Source organism: Notamacropus eugenii, chromosome 1 (assembly GCF_028372415.1).
Source record: "Notamacropus eugenii isolate mMacEug1 chromosome 1, mMacEug1.pri_v2, whole genome shotgun sequence".
Classification (NCBI taxonomy): domain Eukaryota; kingdom Metazoa; phylum Chordata; class Mammalia; order Diprotodontia; family Macropodidae; genus Notamacropus; species Notamacropus eugenii.
In genome coordinates, this window is record NC_092872.1 from 20,734,145 (window position 1) to 20,756,682 (window position 22,538).

The window sequence follows — 22,538 nt, forward strand, 5'->3', positions numbered from 1 at the left end:
TAGATGATTCAGAAATGGTTGCCACATTTTTAACCATGTTTCTGTCTGTTAAGTTATATCCATTTTTAAAAGGAATTTTTGGCATTTTTATATCCAGCATTTTCTGGCTATTTTCTTAAAGAAAATATTCATAATATACATATTTCAAGATTCTTAGTAGTCAAGAAGACTGATTTGTTTTGCTTCTTGATCCTGAACTATTAATCCCCTGCACTTTTTGTAATCCTCCCCCATGTCTGCTTTTGTAAAGAAAAAAGAGAGGTCTTGTCAATATATATGCTGACTTGGTTTGGAGGTCCTTCTTAAGGTCTTCGCAGAATTTCTGTACTTTATCCTCTGTAGCAAGAGCTGTGACATAAGCTTCAATTATCTTCAAAGAGGTATGCTTTGTCTTGATGTAAACATTTTAAATAGAGATGAGTCCAAACAACTCTTGAAATGATATTCCTTATTGCCTTTGTGCACAAAATGAAAACGAGGTGAATTCCTTTGAAACATACTTCAACTTGGTTTAAACTTTCCTAAATCTTTTGGCTTTATTTGTTGTGAAAATGTCAATATTGATGTGGTTCAAATTCTTTAGTAGTATGACTTCTCATCGATCATTGGTCCAAGACTTCATATTTAGAATAATATAAGATAAATTTGTATTTTCATATGCATGACTTTTAAAAAGTGAATGACAAGTAATATTCTTTGTCTTATCTATGCCACTCCATCATAGTCACTGCCTAAATGGGAGGATCACACAGGATTAAGCATCATTTTGGGTCTTTCTTTTCCCCCCAAACGCTTCCATAGTTATTCTTCACCTAATGTCCTAATTAGGTGAAGAATAGTAGACAGCCTATTACCAGACCTGTATCTGAAGCTTTTCCAGTATAATCTGAACTTGTACATAGTTGGCATAGCCTTCAAGAGTGCAGGATCACCTCCACACTAAAATGAGGCTTCAGATTTGAAATTTTCTTGAGAGGACAATGGATATCAATCAACAAATTACTCGTTTGTGGCGAAGTTCAACACTGTTGTATACCTGGAGCCTTTGGTTAAACCATTGTCCATCTAGGATTAAATTGCCAACTATTCAAAAAATCAGTTTGATATGTTTGGAAGAACATAGAACTCAGAGGCAACAGATCTGGGTTTGAATACTAGAAGCATCACTTGTGCAAATCTGGGAAAAATCACTTCAGTTCTGAGTTTCAGTTTCTCCATCAGTATAATGAGAATAATACTTGCACAATCTCACAGGCTTATTGTAAAGATCAAATGACATAACAGTATGTAAAATGCTTTGTAACCATAAAATGCTCCAGAAATATAAACTATTATTACTACAAGTAAGACATGATACTCTCCAGATACCCAAATCATTAACCCGCCAGGCCATTACAAAGCATCTGATTTATAGCACATGGATTTTGTCTGCCGAATTTTTTATGTCAGTGCATAATATATTTACTCAGCTTTCGATCTTTTGACAAGTTGATACTCTACCTATGCATTTATATTAGGGGTGGAGAGCCAGGGGAATATGTGTCTGTGAAGATTTCCAAGAATGGTAGACTATTAGCGCTGAAAAGGAACTTAGTGATCATATGACCTAACTCCCTTGTTTTAAAAGATAAGGAAATTGAAGTACAGAAATGTACAAGACTTGCCCAATATCAGACAACTACTAAATTACATAGTTGGCCCTAGAACTCGTGTCTTTTTACTTTAGCTTCAATGTTCTTTCTTCTAAACAGGTTTCTTTCTTTATTGGAAGCTGGTTACTCTGTAGATTGCTTTCTCTCTGATGGGGTAGTTTTATTCAGCCATCTTCCAAATCCAAAGTGCAGAAACATTTAAAATACACCTATAACAGGTTATTAACTGGGAGGGGAAAAAATATAAACAGGGGACTTGGCAAATAGAGAAATTCAAACTCCTTCAAAGAAACTATTGAATTAAAATATAATTAGAGAGGGAAAAAAGTGAGCAATAGTTACTCCAGTAGAAATTCTGAAAGAGAAGGTATAGATTTGAATCAAAAGAACTCCCCTAGCAACTCATCACATGCCATCTAGCAAAGGAATAATGTATCTGTTACAATATTCTGATTTTACAATATGTGCATGATGAAGTCAGCATTCCCTTGTTCTACATCAGAGGTTCTGAGCTTGTTGTTTATGGAGCTCCAAAGCCTGATAGATTTCAAAGGATCCATGAACTTGAGTCAAGAAAACATGCATCTTTATTTTACTTTTATTTTTTATTTAATTTGTCATTTTCTTAACTTTTTAAAAAATTATGAATTAAAAAAAATCCTGAGTGGTTCTCTCTCTCTCTCTCTCTCTCTCTCTCTCTCTCTCTCTCTCTCTCTCTCTCTCTCTCCCTCCCTCCCTCTTCCTCTCTCTCTCTCTCTCTCTCTCTCTCTCTCTCTCTCTCTCTCTCTCTCTCTCTCTCTCTCTCACACACACACACACATTAAGAAACTGTTTTAAATTATTAGGAATGATAATATACAGAAGAGAAATTAAAGAGGGCAAAATTGGGACTAATATATAGAAATTTATTTTATCTATCTCTATAAAACAACTTTCTACCAATTAATCCTATCCAAAAATGCAATAGATGCTCTCAAGAGGCAGTAGTGGATTTTCCCATGCAAATGGGAAAAGATAAAGATATGCAAATAAGTTACTTAATTGGAATATCATATAGAGGGTTCATGCATGGAATTGAAATTAAACAAGATGACTTTTCATGATCTCCCCAAATTATATTGTTTCTAATTTTTGCCCTAAAACAGCCACCCCCTACCCCCAACTCCATCACTAACTGTAAAACAACACTGCATTCAGTTCCTAGAAATGAAGATTTTTCCTTTCAGATACACCTTCCACTTGAAAATTTGACCAATCCTACCTACCTATGGCACATAATTGAAGAAAAAATGGAAGGAAAGAAGGAAGCAAAAGAGGGATGAGAAAGAGAGGAAACTCATGGGAAATCTTTAAAGTACATAGGCACAGATATTGTGGGGAAGTTCTCCTTTCCCAATATTGGTTGAAATGAACATTGCTAGTGAGAAATTTCTACATTTCTTTGATTATCAGACCAAGACTATATTAAGTAAGGTGGTTCTGTGGGCAATTTATGTCAAAGGGCTGATAAAGTTCGGGTTTGTTTGTAAAAGCTCGGCCATAGAGATGATTCATCCTTGGGGAAAAATCACATAAAAGTGAATGAATCACCCACCTTGCCTTATCAGTGAACCTCCTTCCCTATTGCTACTCTGGAAATCTTTACCCACAAGTACTGGGAGAGCCAAAAGACAGGCAAGAGAATGAAAAGCTTGTAGGTCTGACATCCACTCTGCTTCTAGCTATACTGCTTAGAATTCAGAGGTCTCTTTGTTTACCTTGTCATAAGCCAAGCCATCTATAGTCTAGACTTTTGCTTTCATTCCTAGGGTACAGGAGTGTACAGGAGTCCTTCAATCTTGGAATTAGCTGACTAGAGGAACCCTCCAATACTTGTGAAACTTGAACTCTTCAACCCCTGGGCATCCTAATTATAATTATTTTTAAAGCTGTGTTAGTTTAATGTTTGTAAAATTCAGGAGCAAATTACAGCAGTCAAAGACTCAAGAGGAAGACAGAAGCAGAAAGCAGGATGCCAAAGTCAGAAGGCAGGAAGTTGGGAGGCAAGCAATCGGCAGTCAGTAGAAAGACAGAAGATGGAAGAGACAGGGGTATAAAGAACATAGGCAGGAAGGAAAGCATGGGGTAGCCCACCTTGCCCTGGGTTTCCCCAGCTGAATTTGGATGTTACTTCAGCTTCTGACACTGGCATTTTCACATCTGTAGTCACCCCCTCGTGGGCTAGGATCCCATCAGATTGCACAAGTCAGACAGGGTCAGGTCTGGTGAATACATCAATAAGAAGCACTAAATACTAATAAAGTTGACTGATTTCTGGTTCATGGGAGGTGATTGCTCAGGAGGTTAGACAAGCCATGTGCCAGTGGACAGCAGTCAGCCAAACAGGCTGTTACTTCTTAGAATGCTACGTAGAATTCTTAGAATACAGATTGAGGAATCTTGCTCCTTTGGACTAATTTCGAGGTCAGGAGTTAAGAGTTAGTGAAATGGCATAAATATAGACTCCTAGGCTACTCTTAAAGAAATGTTTTATGTTATTGTTTTCAGAGGCAGTATATTATAGCTGAAAGAGCACCAGTTTGGGAGGTAAGAGACCTGAGTTTGAAACTTAATTACATTACTTCTTACCTATAAGACCATAGTAGGGCCAAAAACCTTGGTTTTTCATTTATGAAATAGGCATGATGCTATATGCACTTTTAACTGTACAGAGTTATTATGCAGTACTATGTTGTGAAATAATTTCAAAATCTTAACATGTTAGACAAATATGAAAACATGAGTTATTATGAGTGTTTTCAAACATATTACTTAAAGATGGAGTGGTAGAGCTATAATCAGGAAGACCTGTTTGCATCTCACCTCTGACGTTTACTTACGTGTCATGGACAAGCCATGTAATCATTTTGTGTCTCAGTTTTCTCAGCTGTGAAACAGAAGTAATTATACCCTGGTAACCACTCTACAAGTTTGCTGTGATGCTCTAATGAAACACATCTTTAAAAAACTTTGAATAATCACGTAAGTATCAGTTATTACTACAAGATCCAGAAGTCTATGAACCCACAAGGATCAATGGATTAAAAACTAGAAGTAATATCAGAAATATTCCTTTTCCAAATGAAGAAACAGGTCCAGAGAGGATACTTGACTAGCCTAAGTAAGCAGAGGAGGAATTTGAATCCAGGTCCACTGATTCCAAATCCACCACTTTTCCCTCTGTACTATGAAGCTTAAAATAAGCCAGTCAAGTTTATCTGGTTAAATTCTTAAGGAGAACTGCTTTCATGTTCTCTATTTAGTTTATCACATGTATAGACGTGTGTGTGTATGTGTATGCTTGCTTCTGAAGGGTCTGAGGGTTGTTTGTTCTACTTAAGCAGTGAAACCATTTCTCTTTCAGTCTTGTTCACCCTGTGTTCTGCTCAATATTTTCTCTTTTGGGGTATTCTCTATGCTTCTTTCTTCCTTTCCTTCTTTCCTTCCTTTCTTCCTTTTTTTCTTCCTCCCTTCCTTCTTTATTTCTCTTTCCTTCTTTCTTTCTTTCTTTGCTTCCTTCCTTCTCTCTCTCCTTTCTTTCTTTCTTTCTTTCTTTCCTTCTTTCCTTCTTTCCTTCTTTCCTTCTTTCCTTCTTTCCTTCCTTCCTTCCTTGCTTTCTTCCTTTCTTTCTTCCTTACTTTCTTTCTTTCTTTCTTTCTTTCTTTCTCTCTTTCTTTCTTTCTTCTTCTGTCTTTCCTTCCTTCCTCCTTTACAAATCAGCAAAGATTCTGTCTTACTGAGGTTTTCCTCACTCCATTGCACCTACCTGGTTGAATGGCTAAGATTACTCATCATAAAACTCAATGAAATGAGGCCTGGGTTTCACTGCTGGGCTCCCCACTCTTCCCCATCCAGCCTTATGCTTGCAATTCTATGGGAAGACCAATTCTCACCTCTCTCCCTTGCTGGTTGAGAGTGGAAAAGGGCGAGTGGCTGGCATGGGCTCTTAATGAAAGGCACTATGTTCAGTGCCAAGGCTTGCCTCCATTGAAGATCCCAGAGGAAGTTTTCAGGAGCAGGGGTGTCCTGGCCAGCATCCAGACTCTGCTGAGTAAGGGCTGTAAATTTGATCTCTTGGAAACTCCCCCTGTGATTTGAGCTGGATCTGACAGTCTGTCCTACTTCCGCTCCTCCCCAGCCCTGTGGGACTCTGGAGAACAGCTGTTGTGTTTTCCCTGGGTCCCTGTGGTGGGTGAAGTGATCCCCAGATAAACCGTTAATTACATTTGTAAAGCACTTGGGGATCCTTGGCGATGAAATGCTCTCTATAAATATGTTCTTAAATATGTTCTTGTTATTTTAACATTCCTGAGGTTAGTAGTAGGTGGCAGTGGCAGCCATGCTAGGCTCCCAGGGAACCCAGCTTCCCGGAAGTAGTTGTGACTCACCTTCAGAAAGGAGGCAGGAGGGTTCCCATTCACACCAAGGCATCCCTTCCTTAGGCTTGGATCCAGTTTCAGTCTACCAGAAAAGCAAATGCAGACCATAATGCCCTGCAGACCTCACCCAGGAATGACAGAACAGGAAATAGTCAATCACATCCATTAACAGTTAATGAGTACCCCACAAGGAAATAGAATCTATGTGTGAGAGCACAATAGTCCTATCATCAAATGACGGTTTCATAAAGCTCGCATTCTTCCCTAGCACCTGGCACAGGTCTAGGCACAAAGCAAATTCTGAATAAATGTGTGCTGGATAATTCTATTAAGGGTGAAGCATATCAATAGTCCCTATCCATCAGCAATTGTCAAGGTTCTCTTCCTTTCCCATCTGGCTGCACTTTTCTAGGCAAACTGAGATCTGGGAAAGACATTAGCTTAAAGAGACCAAAGTCTCCCACTGCATTAGGGGCTATCATCAGTTATCTGGACCTATGTCTTACTACTGGATTCAAATAACTCTGGAGGAGAGAGTGAAGCTGATGACTTTGCACAGTCCTGCCTCACTTAAATCCAATTCACCTGCAAGTCAAGACATCACTCTCCTGAGGTCATTGGTCATCTTTAAGAATGAAGGCTGAACAACAACCAACCACACTTTTCTATCACGAGCCAAGACCTCCTTTATCCTACAAGATCCCATTGGCCACAGACCTTACACTTCATCAGTACCCTCCACCCTGGGGACCCTCTGATTGGAAGACACAGTGGAGAACTCCTAGAATCTGTTTTTAACAGGCTAGCCTTCTCTTCCTAATGGCACTCCTTTAAAGTTCTCTATCATGCCTCCAGGTACCTTCCTTCCATTCCCTACCCTGCTTTCAGATTTCTTTTGTGTGCACCAGGTAAGGGAGCTTCCTTTGACTCTTACAGAAAAAAAAGTGTCAGAATTTATAACTGGAAGGGAATTTATGGATCTCATTCAACCCCTTCATTTTACAGGTGAAGAAAGAGAGGCCCAGAGAGCAGAAGGGACTGGCCTCAATCCACATAGCGATTAAGTAGGGTCATAGTCTAGCGCTAAGAGGGACTTCAAAGGCCTTTTGGTCCAACCCTCTCATATCAGGTGACAAAACTGAAACCCCGGTTAAACAAATGTCATTCTCAAGATCGTATATAGTCACTAGTAAAAATCGGAGTCAAGATTGAAATCCAGATCTTCGAACTCCAGATTCAGTGTTCTTTCTTCTCTATCACACAGCCTCTCTCAAAGAGGTTGGGACTAATAGCCTTCAATTAAATAACTCAATATGTATTAAACATTCAATTTGTGCAAGATGTTGAGTTAGGCTTGTGGGGAGAAAAGAAAGACCAAAACAGTCCCTGACTTTATGGAATTTACATGCAAATGCAAAATTTCAAGAGTGAGAATGCTAATAACTGTAAGAGACGAAGAAAGGCATCCCGGAATATTTGGTAGCTAACCTGTGCTTTGACTCTGGGGCTTCTACAAGGCAAAGATGTAGAATGAAGCACCCTAAGTGTGAAGTTCAAAGCAAGGAGTCCTAGTCAGCAGGTGTATATACAGTGGCTAGCTAGAAATCAAACCTATTGGATAAGAATGGAGAGTAACTGAAGGGGAATAATATGAAATAGGAGCCAAATTTTGTAGATACTTGAATTCAAGGCTAAAGATTTTGTATTTCATCCCAGAGGCAAAAAGGAGCCAAAGTTGGGTAGGAGAATATTATTTGAGGATATAAATTTGATAGAACTGTGAAGGATGGATTAGAAAGTGGAGAGACTAGAATGCTCAAGCACTGCCTTGGCTTGCCAAAAGATATAGACCTTGACTCAATTGCTTGGAAAATGAAAATTCAAGATAAAAGTGAACCTAGTCTCTTCAAGACCAATTATAATAGTCAAGTCAAGGAGTATGAAAGCCTAAACTAAGCTCAATTAGAAATTATGTGAGGGGGGCGGAGCCAAGATGGCGTAGTAGAAAGACGCACATACACATAGCTCCGAACCCACAACCCATAGAACAACTACAAAGAAGTAACTCACGGCGAATTCTGCACCCAGAGGCCACAGAACATTGGAGCGAGGGAGATTTCTGTTCCGGAGAGACCTGCAAACCTCTCGTAAAAGGTCCTTCGTGCTGCGGACTGGGCGCCGGGACTGGGAGCTGAGTACAGCCCTGCCGTGGCCGCGGCACCGAGAGGAACAGATCCGAGCGGGCTTCAGGGACGGGATCTCCAGCGGCCGCACAAGTACCTCCACCCACAGGTGACGGGGGTCGGTGAGAGAGTCCCTTTGGCGGGTCGAGGGGGGAGTGGGGTGCCCCCCATGGCTCGGGCCCCCTCTGGAGACAGAAGCTGAGGGGCAGCGGCAGACCAGGGCTCTCCAAGCAGGCAGGAGCCTGGATCCATTGTTGAAGGTCTGTGCATAAACTCCCTGAGGGAACTGAGCCTGAGAGGCAGCCCTGCCCTCACCTGAGCATCTGAATTTAATCTCACACTGAATAGCAGCCCTGCCCCCGCCCAAAGCCCTGAGGCTGGAAGCAGCATTTGAATCTCAGACCCCAAACACTGGCTGGGAGGATCAGGAGGTGAGGTGGGTGTGAGGAAAATATTCAGAGGTCAAGTCACTGGCTGGGAAAATGCCCAGAAAAGGGAAAAGAAATAAGACTATAGAAGGTTACTTTCTTGGGGAACAGGCATTTCCTCCCTTCCTTTCTGATGAGGAAGAACAATGCTTACCATCAGGCAAAGACACAGAAATCAAGGCTTCTGTGTCCCAGCCCACTCAATGGGCTCAGGCCATGGAAGAGCTCAAAAAGAATTTTGAAAATCAAGTTAGAGAGGTGGAGGAAAAGCTGGGAAGAGAAATGAGAGACATGAAGTCAAAGCATGAACAGCAAATCAGCTCCCTGCTAAAGGAGACCCAAAAAAATGTTGAAGAAAATAACACCTTGAAAACTAGCCTAACTCAATTGGCAAAAGAGGTTCAAAAAGCCAATGAGGAGAAGAATGCTTTCAAAAGCAGAATTAGCCAAATGGAAAAGGAGATTCAAAAGCTCACTGAAGAAAATAGTTCTTTCAAAATTAGAATGGCACAGATGGAGGCTAAGGACTCTATGAGAAAGCAAGAAATCACAGAACAAAGCCAAAGGAATGGAAAAATGGAAGATAATGTGAAATATCTCATTGGAAAAACAACTGACCTTGAAAATAGATCCAGGAGAGACAATTTAAAAATTATGGGACTACCTGAAAGCCATGATCAAAAGAAGAGCCTAGACATCATCTTTCATGAAATTATCAAGGAAAACTGCCCTGAGATTCTAGAACCAGAGGGCAAAATAAATATTCAAGGAATCCACAGAACACCACATGAAAGAGATCCAAAAAGAGAAACTCCTAGGAACATTGTGGCCAAATTCCAGAACTCCCAGGTGAAAGAGAAAATATTGCAAGCAGCTAGAAAGAAACAATTCAAGTATTGTGGAAATACAATCAGGATAACACAAGATCTAGCAGCTTCTACATTAAGGGATCGAAGGGCATGGAATAGGATATTCCAGAAGTCAAAGGAACTAGGACTAAAACCAAGAATCACCTACCCAGCAAAACTGAGTATAATACTTCAGGGGAAAAATTGGTCTTTCAATGAAATAGAGGATTTTCAAGCATTCTTGATGAAAAGACCAGAGCTGAAAAGAAAATTCGACTTCCAAACACAAGAATGAAGAGAACCATGAAAAGGTGAACAGCAAAGAGAAGTCATAAGGGACTTACTAAAGTTGAACTGTTTACATTCCTACATGGAAAGACAATATTTGTAACTCTTGAAACATTTCAGTATCTGGGTACTGGGTGGGAGTACACACACACACATGCACACACGCACACACACATAGAGACAGAGTGCACAGAGTGAATTGAAGAGGATGGGATCATATCTTAAAAAAAAAATGAAATCAAGCAGTGAGAGAGAAAGATATTGGGAGGAGAAAGGGAGAATTGAATGGGGCAAATTATCTCTCATAAAAGAGGCAAGCAAAAGACTCATTAGTGGAGGGATAAAGAGGGGAGGTGAGAGAAAAACATGAAGTCTACTCTCATCACATTCCACTAAAGGAAAGAATAAAATGCCTACTCATTTTGGTATGAAAACCTATCTTACAATACAGGAAAGTGGAGGATAAGGGGATAAGCAGAGTGGGGGGGGATGATAGAAGGGAGGGCATGGGGAGGAGAGTGCAATTTGAGGTCAACACTCATGGGGAGGGATAGGATCAAAAGAGAATAGAAGTAATGGGGGACAGGATAGGATGGAGGGAAATATAGTTAGTCCTATACAACACAACTATTATGGAAGTCATTTGCAAAACTACACAGATTTGGCCTATATTGAATTGCTTGCCTTCCAAAGGGAAGGGGTGGAGAGGGAGGGAGCTAAAGAAGTTGGAACTCAAAGTGTTAGGATCAACTGTAATGTTCTTACCACTAGGAAATAAGAAATACAGGTAAAGGGGTATAGAAAGCTATCTGGCCCTACAGGACAAAAGAGAAGACAGAGACAAGGGCAGAGAGGGATGATAGAAGAGAGAGCAGATTGGTCATAGGGGCAATTAGAATGCTTGGCATTTGGGGGGGGAGGGGAGAAAAGGGGAGAAAATTTGTAACCCAAAATTTTGTGAAAATGAATGTTAAAAGCTAAATAAAAAAATAAAAAATAAAAAATAAAAAAAAATAAAAAAAAAAAAAGACATTATGTGAGTGGAGAGCATTTGAGAGAGGTTTGGACATAGGACTGAGAAGACTTGGCAATGGACTGGATGTGGGTATTGAAGGAGAAGGAAGTCAAGGATATCCTTAAGATCTTGAGCCTGGGTGACTCAAGGACAGGAGTGTCATCAAGAGAAACAGGGAAGTTAGGAAGAGAAATGAGTTTCGAGGGAAATAAGTGTTGCATTTTGGATATGTTGAGTTTTTAGGATGCCAAAGTTTAGGATGCAGCTAACTGGTGGGGTGGATAAAGCTCTAGCCTGCAATCAAGAAGACTTGAGTTCAAATCTAGACTCAGAAACTTACTAACTTTGTGACATTGGGCAAGTCATTTAACCCACCTGACTCAGTTTTCTCAAACGGGAAATATTGAGCAAAATGGGAATAAAAAAAGCATCTATCCCCAAGAGTTATTGTGAGGATCAAATGAGGTAATACTTGTAAAGCCATTAACACAATACCTGGCACATTTGTCGTTGTTGTTCAGTCACATCCAACTCTTTGTGGCCCCACATTGAATTTTCTTGACCAAGATATTGGAGTACTTTGCCATTTCCTTCTCGAGTGAATTAGGCAAACAGAGGTTAAGTGATTTGCCCAGGGTCATATAACTAGTAGATGAGGCTGGATTTGAACTCAGGTCTTCCTGACTCCAGGTTCAGTGTTCTATTCACTGAGCCACCTGGTTGCCTCTGCCTGGAACATAGTAGTTACTTAATAAAGGTTTGTTCCTTTCTTATTCCCTAGAGGACATATAGGTGGTTGGTAATATAAGACTAAGTTTCAGGACAGAGATTAGGGATGAATATATGTCACTTTGGGAGCCCTCTTATAGAGATGCTCATTGAACCTATGGGGACTGATGAAAGTATTAAAAGAAAAGAAGAGAAAATAGACAGGTGAACTAAAATGTTCCAGCCAAACAGACTGAGGAGGAGTGGTTGGACTATTAGGAGAACAGAGAGAAAGCAGTATACCAGACTCCAAGGGAAGAGAGGGTATCAAGGGGAAGAGTGCCTAAAAACAGTGTCTAAATCTGAGAGGTCAAGATCTTCTGGACCCTGGGCATCTCCACAGAGATGTGCCCTCTCTTACTGATTACTGATTTACAGGCTTGGGGGCTGGGACGGCCAACAACCTCTTATCAGTTCTTTTAGACTTGTACTTGGAAATGATGAAAGCAATCCCTTCCTTGGCCTCTTTATCTTGGAGGATGCATCTGGCTGTTGAGCCAGAAAGATTAGACCACTCAGTGGACTTTAAAAAGGAGTAACTGCCTTCTCTCTCTCTCCATCTGTAGAGCACTTTGAGCTTTCCTTCAGAATGTCAATGACAGGGGAATGAGGATCTCACCCCACTCCCTATGCCCACCCCTGTGCCCCAACAGTGGCTAAGGCAGCTAGTCACATATGGCAGCGAGAACACATGCTCTCTGGGTGAGCCTAAGGTTGGATCTTAAGGCCTTAGAGACTTTCCTTTTTCTTAGTCCAGAGAACGAACAAATCCTGATCCCAAGATAGGATGTTTATAGTCTTAGAATAAGCCTCTTAAGTTCCAGAAGCCAGGAATTCCTGAGTTAAAGTGCTATTTGCCCAGTAGGAGTCTCACTTCACAGATTTAGAGTTGAAGGGGACCTTGCAGGTTATTTAATCTAAATGCTTCATTTTAGTGACATGTCCAAGGTCTGACTCCAAAGAAAAAGCCTTTCTTTATACAATATGCTGAATTGCAACTTCTCAGTGAATTTGATCATGGGCTTGAGGATGAGCTCAAGTGTTGCCTTGGCTTACCAAAAGTTATGGACTTTGACTCAGTTGCTTGGATGATGAAGATCCAAGATAAAAGTGAACTTAGTCTCACAAAAGATTTTATATATTAATGTTTTAAGAATCAACCTCCAAGGAGAATGCAATAGGAGAGATCAGTTACCATTTCATGTTTAAATATCAGCAATATGTATTGATTTATCTCTTGTGCTTTTAAGCACTTCTTTTTGTGGTAGAATAAATCACTTTCCTATACCTATTCTACTATGTACATTTCATACCTTGCTAGAAGAAGCCCTGTTAAGCCCTTTTGAGGAGACCCTAGACTCAAGCCAAAACCCAACTTTAAGAGATTTGTCCCTCAAGTTGGAGGGGCAGTGGTAGAATGAAACAGAAAGTGTAAGATGAGATTGACTTCACATTTGTGGCTATGTAATAGCAGAAGGTGACATGGTCCTTGGGTCACAGTCCTTTACCCTGAATATTTATCTACTATCGATTTTGTTGTATTTCTACTTGGTATACTTGAACTCTGCTCTACAACTCAGAGGCTTTTGGAACAGATCATATATGAAATGAAGATAGCTTCTCAAGATCTTTTATCTACGAACCATTTTAACTGGGATAAGACCCCAAAGCAAGCACAGAACTCTGGATTCAGGAGGCATTTATTAAACCCTGATTAAATAAGTGGAATTTTCACCTACAAGAGCCCCACTCCAAATTTTTAAATTCATCCATGTTGTTCTAGGACATAGAGCTTCTTAAACAGAATTGAAATAAGACACTTAGGGTTAAAAAAAGTTTTGCTATATACACAGTGGTGGAGAATGACTCATCTTTCCCTGGAATAAATTACGAACACAGTAAGTCAAAGTGTATGCAATCCACGAGATCAATTTGAACAATATCAATTATTAAAAAGATAGGAGAGGAGTGATAAAGAGACTCCAGGCTTTCCTGCACTGGGGCTTGAGAGAGGGGAACAATGCTTCCAAATGTAATTCAGTTTCTTACCAGGAAAATTCAATCCTAGTAAAGAATTTTTGGTCAGTGAAACAAAGGACCTCAATGATCCTGACCCTTTCAGTGTCACTGTAGCAGACGGAAAGAACCATTCTAAAGCCTCAAGCTCTTAGCACAGTCCTCTCAAAGTTGTTTTCAGGTCCCACAAAATGATTATACTCTCATGCTACTTACTCTGCTAATGAACTAGCAACTCACCTGTACTGTTGAGTGGGGAGGGAGTACAATGTCATTTGCTCCCAGATAAACACCCTTCACACTAGCCTTAAAGAAAAGAAAACAGAAACAGTACAAGGTTTTTACTCATGTGTAGTACCACGATAGTATGTTAAAGAATAACGCCCTATAAACCAATCATGATTCATAATTTAATACTTTAATCTACTGAATATTTAAATATAGCCTTTTCTGATTAAGTGGTTGGTTTGCAGAGGCTCAGAGAGAAATGTTCTATGTTACCTGGGACTCCTTGTTATTTATTTGTGTCTGACTCTTCTTGACCCCTTCAACCACACTCTCCACGTGATTTTCTTGGCAAAGATACTGGATTGGGTTGACATTTACTTCTTCAGTGGATTAAAACAAGCAGACATTAAGTGACTTGTTCAGGGTGACGCAGCTAGTAAGTGTCTCAGACTACATTTGAACTCAGGTCCTCCTGACTCCAGATCCAGAACTCTATCCACTGAAATATCTAGCTGCTTGTACCTGGGACTCCTAGTTGTCATTAAGCTGGAGAAAGTTGTGATCAGCTAGATTGGGAAGGGAGTGAGGCTACATTGATTCAGCTTATAGCTTGGGGTTATTCAGTCATATCTTACTTTTCATAATTCCATTTGGGGTTTTCTTGGCAGAGATCCTCAAGTGGTTTGCCATTTTCTTCTCCAGTTCATTTTACAGATGAGGAACTAAAGGCAATCGGGATTAAGTTACTTGCCCAGAGTCAGCCAGCTATTAAGTGTCAAAAGCCAGATTTGAACTCAGGAAGATGAATCTCCCTGACTTCAGACCCAACCTTCTATCCATTGTGCCAACTTCGAGCATAGCTCTTCCAAGCCTTGGCTGTAAGAAGCATGGCATTCACATTTCAAACAAATACACAGTAGGATGTGGTGGAAGGAAAACCAGACTGATTTGGAGGCAATGGAATCATGTTCAAATTTTGGCCCTGCTACCTGCCATCTATGAGACCTTGGATAAGACATTTCACTTCAGTGAGTTTCCATTTCCTCCTCTATAAAGCAAAGGGTTTCAACTAGGTGACTTTCTGACTGTAATAATGAGAAATTCTTTTTAGAATCAACTCCACCAACACCACATGGTGCATACAACTTAATGACCAAGAAGGACCCTAGAACATTCAAGTAACTTGAAAGACTGTGGGAATGAAAGCTAAGTCTTCATTAATAGATGAGGAAATTGATATGGCAGAAAAATCATAAATTGAGTCACAAATTCATCCAGAGAACCACTGGTATTTGGTGAGCCTGACAAAGTTCAACAGGGATACCTTGGTCCTCCTACTGCTAGCAATTGTACAAGGGAAAAGATAGTGTCTTGAGATGCCCCCTCACACACATATTTTTTAAGTGTTCTAGAGGGCAAATTTGTGAGATCTTATTAATTTCTTGAGTTCAAAATTCTTTTGAGTCATTTCCTATGTTTTGAGAAGAATGCTTTTTTAGAGGGAGATGTCATTTGGGAGGTGATTCACCACCTTTGTGGACCTTTAACATTCTGTTATTTCTTTTTGCTGAGGCCACCTCCCATTCTGCCTCTGCAAAAAGGGCTACATGGTATTGATATTATTTTTTTTGAATAACCGCTTTAATGACAGTCTTGATATTATACTACTGCAAGTATGAAAAATAGCTATCTGATAAATTGGGATGAAAGCATAGATGCCATGCTCAATAAATTTTCATATAATTAAAAGCTGGGGAGAATATCTACCACCCTGAATGACAGTCAGGATCTAAAACGCCACGACCTTGACAGGCTAGAATATTGAACTAAATGTAATAAGACGAAGTCCAATGGGGATAAATGTAGTCTTACACTTGAGTACAAAGCATCAATTTCACAAGTGAAATATGGGGGAGCATGGTTAAACAGCAGTTATTCTGAAAAACATCTGGGGGTTTCAGTGGTGCATGGATCAGTCAAAAAATCTAATATGGTCTTGGACTATATTGAGAGACATAGTGTATAAGAATAGGGAGGTGATAGTCTTTCTGTACATGCTATGATCTCATCAAACTTCATCTAGAAGTTGTGGTGTTCTGGGCACCACAATTTAAGAAAAACATGGATAAATCTGAGAGTACCCAGAGAAAGAAAGCCGAGATGTTGAAGGGATTGGAGTCCATGCCATGGAAGGATTGGTTTAAGGAACTGAAGAAAAAATCAGGAGTGCATGGTAGCTCTCTTCAAGTATCTGAAGGACTGTCATGTCAAAGAGGGCTTAGACTTGTTCTGTTTCACCCCAGAAGGTAAATCAAGTAACAATCTTTTGAAGTTGCAAAGAAGGTAAATGTAGTCTTGACTTCAAGGAGGGAAAATGCATAAATTTCCTAACAATTACAGCCATCACATAATGAAATAGACTAAGTCTGGAGCTTATGCATTCCAAGTTCTTGGAGATCTTCAAGTGGAAACTGTATGACCACTTGTTGGGCTGTTATAGTACGGATTCTTTCTGGGAATGATTTGGACTATGGCTGCTAAGCTGTCTTTCAATTCTCTGATTATTTGAATTGAAGCTGAAAAATCAGCCAAAAGCTAATGAATAGGAAAATGTTGGAAGTGAGTACACTTCTACTCCTCCTATAGGTAGCTGTCTTTACTTCCTATTAATTCAATATCTTCCCTCCGTTGATTATTTCCTATTCATCCTGTATAGCTTGTTTATTGCTTGTTTTGTATAGATTTGTTTGCATGTTGTTTCTCCTCTTAGATGATAAGCTCCTGGAAGGCAGGAAGTGTCTTTTGCTTCTTTTCGTATCCCCAGAATTTAGCACCATGCCTGAAACTTAATAAATGTTTATTGATTGGTTGATTATGCCACATTGCTAAAAAAAGAAGTTACAAAGTAAAAAAGGGGAAAAGATTTCAAAGAAATGTGCAAAAAAGAATGAAAATAGACTGTTCACATGGTGAAAGCAAGAGATAACAACTAGATAAATTGTGTACTCCATTGACTTCCTCTGATTCTTGAGAGAAAGGAGAGAAAGCCCTAGAAAATTGGGTGAACCTGCTACTCCATGATCAACTTATGGGAGGGCCTGGACAAGAGTTACCCAGGATAGGTAGGGATGGATGGGATTCAGTTTGCATTGTTGGAGGGAATGCCCAGATCAATTACATCACAGATTAGAGTATTGACACAAATGTATTTATTTTTTAAAATGTCATAACACCCTTTTGGCTTAATGTTTAGTCTCTGCATTTCCTGTTAAAACTGTATTATATTTCTTGCGTTTGTAAGCTCAGTGCCTTGAGTAGTATCCCACAAATAGGGGATGGGGATAGATATTGGAACTGTCATTACACTGGTCTTAGGAAACTACCTCCACCATTGCAGGTTAGTCATCTTCTAGAACTTCTAATGTTCCAAAATACCCCAGAACACAGAAAGATTAAGTGACTTGCCAAGCATGTGTCACAGGCAGGATCTGACCCTCCATTATCCTTATTCTGCCATGCTGCCTCTCAGTCTGACACATAGTAGGTACTTAATAAATGCATGCCAATTGATTGACCTCACAGTTCTGCCTTAACTTACTCAAGATACCTAACTGAATATGGTCCCCATGGTGACATACTTCCTCAAGAGGAGGTCACAAACCCATTCAATTGGTCATTCAACAACTTGTCTCAACTGTGCTCTGACTTTCCAGTTCCTTTTCTACTTTTTCTATGATTCTGACCCAAACATCTTCATTCTGGCTCACCCTTTGCTCTATGTTACATTGACTACTGCTTTCTTCTCAGATTATACTTTAGTTGACTTAGTTAATACTTGCTTTCCACTTGTGCCTGGTCTCTCAATTCTGCTACTTTTGTAACCCCAAGTGCTTCATTTACTTAGCCTGATTCATGATCATAATTCCCATGAGCAGCTTATGCCAATTTCTGGATATCCAGAAATTAGCCTCAATGGTTAATCATTCAACTCTGTGCCTTTCTCTGGGCTTTGATAAGACTCTGGCGAAGATACCTATCATCATATTTGGGGGACAGGAGGGGAGTTGACCAGCCAGAATGGGAATTGCTAGAGGTGGTCATTATCAAAATCATATTAACAAAAACCTCGCATTTCCACAGTATTCTATAGGATTGAGTTTCACAAAATACTTTCCCTTATATAATCCTGTGAAAGAGGTAGTACAAATATCCTAATTTTACAGATAAGGAAAATGAGGTTTAGAACAATGATTAATTTATAGGCTAAATAACTTTCCCAACATCTGAAGAATAGTACACAGCAAAGCCAGAAGGTGAACTCAGGACTTTCTGACACCAAATCCAATTTCACCTATAAAATACATAGCTTATATAATAGCTAATATTTATATGGCACTTTAAGGTTTGCAAAGAACTTTACAAATATCATCATATTATATCCTCATAACCACTTGTAACAGCCAGCAAAGTGAGAGTTTTTTTATGTTTTCTTTTTGGAGTTAGTTTCCCAGGCTCAGGCTAAATTGTGAGCATCTGAAGACTCAATCTCCTTTGAACCCTGATAGTTCACAGCTGTATTAAATCATGTGGGTTTCATGCCTGTTGACTCAGAGCCAATCAGGAGCTGAGTCTTTGTTATATATGCTGGGAAGCTGGTATTTTACTTTGGAGGGTTCACCTACAAGAAGGATCTTGTGATTACCTGGTCAAGACTCTGAATGACTATGTTCAGACCCTCCCCCTGCCCCCGACTACTCAGGTGTAAAGGCTGTCTTGATCAAAGGGTGTAAAGTGAATAGGAATATTGCTTTGATTCAGGAAGTAGAGCCCTGTCAGTCTTTATTGCTCTGCTTGTATTTTCTATACTCACTTCTCTTAATATAATTAAAAAGGATTGTTGACCCCTTAAATCACTATCTTTCCTAGCAAGCAGATCTAAGAACCTGTGTTAGCAGCCATCCTGGGTATGCCAGTGTGGTTGCAGTAATACCACTCTGTGAGGTAGGTTCTATTATTATCTGAACTTTACACATGTGGAAACTGACAAAGAGGGAATAAGTGACTTGCCAGGGTTACACAGCTAGTATCTGAGGCAAGACTGGACTCAAGTTCTCCTGACTCCAGGTTTAGCACTATATCATGCTGCTGTGGTTGTAGGGTGGAATAATGCTACTTGGATTTGAACTCATAACTTCTGACACCAAGTCCTATAATCCTCCTGACTAGAACTCCAGTTTACTTTCTACTACTATACTGACTAAGCAACCCAACCCTTCTGGACATTCTTATCTTCTTTCAAGACTGAAGCTGCATAGTTTCTCTCTGCTGTTCTCCCCTACTGAACGCCAATAGACCCCAACAGCCAAAATGAGGGCGGAACGAGAAGTTGAACCAATTTCTTCAAGCAGGGGAGGAGAGAGATGATGCTTGATTTATTTTTCCAGAGATTGCTATTATCTCCCCCAGTAGGCAGGGTGTGTTCACAGCCAAACGACGGCATCCGAAGGGGCTTCCAAGAGATGGTAGCCCTGGGACAACTCTACTCCTTTTGGCCATCAGATTTCTTGTATAGCTGTCTTTAATGTCTTCATTTGACTGGTATGCAGTTATGTTTTTGACTATTCAAACTGGCAGCTGGCCTGATAGCATGTTTGAAATCCAATTGAAAGACAAATGGGAACATTATGTAACTAAATGTTCAGTGAACACTGATCTCCAAAAGTAAAATATCTTTTATTTTTCCCCTTGATAAAAGCAAGTATTGCATTTTAAGGAAAAAGATTGGAAAGCAAAGTCCAGTGAAAAACTGAGTATTAGAAGTTCTCAACTTAGGAGGAGATATAAGATGAGGGAGTGAGGATAAGAATTCACATTTACTTACAGCTCTAAGGTTTAGGAAATAACTTTTCACCAAAAACCTGAAGCCTGGTAGCATAAGAGTCTGAGAGAGGTACAGTGACTCACCCATGGTCACACAAGTAATAACAGAGATAATATGTGGACCTATGACTCTGACTCCAATCTAAGACACCATGTCCCATTCGTATTCGTTTAAGGCTGGTCCAAGAACATCTGTACTTGAAAATGTGCTCTCTAAGTCTGCAAGTTGTTTTGAAGGCTAGGCACAAGAGGATAGTCAAAGATGATGGGTCACTTGTGAAAAAAGAAAGGTTAAGAGACTAGATGTTAAAGAATAGTTGTGAGCAAGCAGTTACTCAGTAGACAGAGCTGTTGATTGTACAAATAATTTAAGGCATACTTTGGAAGACAGGAGCTAGAGCAGACTGTTATTTGAACAAACCTGAATGGGGAGAAGCATGGGAAAGGTCACCAGTGGGAATTCCAAAGCTTACAAGGAGAGGAACAAGAACAGGTATAAGTTTTCTCAACAGTCAAATGAGGCAGAACCAAAACAACTGTTTTGGTTGGGAATATCCATATGTTATCCTTCATTTTCACCTCGTAACCAGATTTCATATGTATGCATGTGTGTGTCACATATATAAGAAGTAGATATTCATAATTAGGGACCTCAGACTGTAGGAGGGGCCTCAGAGGCTAGCTATTCCAACTGCCTATTTTATAGTGGAGAAAAACAAAGACCAGGCAAGTTAAGTGACTTGTCCAAAGTCATACGCAGTTTGTAAAGATCAGGAGAAGAATTTGATCCCAGGTCCTCTGATTTTACAATGGAAATTGAGACAGGCAAGTTTTTAAATAACTTTCCCAAGGTCTGGCATCAGAACCGTACATAGATGAATATAGCTATAAAGAATTTATGTATTTATACACACGTATATATATATATATATATGTATATTATATGCATATATATACATAAACACACAGATACAAGGATACATAGCTATAAAAATACATATACATACACACACACATATATATATATATATATATACAAATACATGTGTGTTTGTGTCTCTCTTTGTTTGTGTATGTATTATCAAGAGCATAATATACAAAATTTCATGTCTCATTCATTGAATTATTTGAGGGTTAGGGTTAGAAATTAGGGTTATGATTAGAGTCACCTACCCCCCACCTCCATTTCTACTTTTTTTTCCTCTCAGTCTCAAGTGTTCTGCTTCTTACTCCTCCCTTCAGATTCATGAATTTCCCATTTTCATTTTTTTCACCGTACAGTGGTAGCTCACCTCCACCATAATCTTTGTGAGTCGTATGACAATATTCCAAGTCTCAGTGATACCTATATGTCCATATGCATCACCTTGAGTTAAGATCTCTAGCTCATTTTGTTTATCATCCATAATCCATGTCTCAGAGGACAGAAGTTGAGACTGAATTATCTGCTCATGAATGAATATGACAGTTGACTGGGGAAATTGAAGAGTTTTGCCTAGCTCTATCACTGGGTAGATGTTGGGGAGAGGTTGTAACTAAGGTTGGACAGCTAAAAGGCTCTCTTAAGCCAGGGATTTGGATTTCATAATCGGGAATCATTGCTATGTTTATTTGTTTTAAACTAGGAGAGCTTCTCTGCCTTGCAGCAGAGAAATGTTGTTATATACTCAAGAAAATCTATCTAGATCTTAATTATTTCAAATCCCTACTTCCTTTGGCTGGTGGAGATCTTATCAGTGTGCAATCATAAGTTAATCATACTCCAAGAAGAACATGACCAAGGTCTTTTGGAAAACAGTCTTGTGACCTTGGAGTCCCTTACGTGCCGGTTAGTCTATCCTTGGAGCAGCCTTACAAGATCAGACAATGACTGGAATACGTAAAGAGCAGCCAAATTTTCACAAATCTCGCATGGGTTCCTTGCAGTAGTCTCCTGTGTATGCATACCCAAGAAGCCTACAAAGGATCATGGGAAATATGGTTTTGATGAAGAGTAACTGAACAGTCACAGAATGCTATAGTTGAGAGGGACCTTAGAGATTAACCCCTACCCAAAGCATGATTCCTGTCTACACTACCTCCATTAAATGGCTTGAGAATGTGTCTGATTGCAGACCACTTTCCTAGTGAGGCAGCCCATTTCAATTTTATATATTTCCAATAGTTAGGAAGTTGTTTGTTTTTTTTTTTTTCCTTTTCATTGAGCTTAAATATGACTCTACAACTCCCACATAATGTTCTCTTCTTTGAGGTCAGTTGGAATGAGTCTAAATTCTACTCCAAATGGAAGCCTTTCAGATACTTAGGATGTAGAAAGAGCAGCAGTGACTTTGCAATCGGAGGATCTGGAATCAAATCCTTCTGATTCTTACAAACTATGTATGACTTTGGACAAGTCACTTAACTTGCCTGGTCTTTGTTTTCTTCCACTATAAAATTAGGCAGTTGGGATAGCCAGCCTCTGTGCTCCCTCCTAATTCCCTAATTATCAATGGTTTCTTCTTTGGCCCCCTTATCTTCTCCAACTAAATATACTAATTTCTTTCAATCTATCATCGTATGGCATGAATCCCAGTCCCCACATTATTCTGGTGTCCTCATGGACATGCTGCAGCATGAGACAGCTGCTACGTAGCATAGTGAAACCAGAAAGACCTGAGTTCCAATTTGGACATTTACTAGCTGTGTGACCTTGGACAAGTCATTTAACTCCTGTCAGCCTTACTTTCTTCAGATATAAAATGGGGATTATAATAGTACTTACCTCCTGGGGTTGCTGTGAGGATCAAATGAGATGATATTTAGAAAATGCTT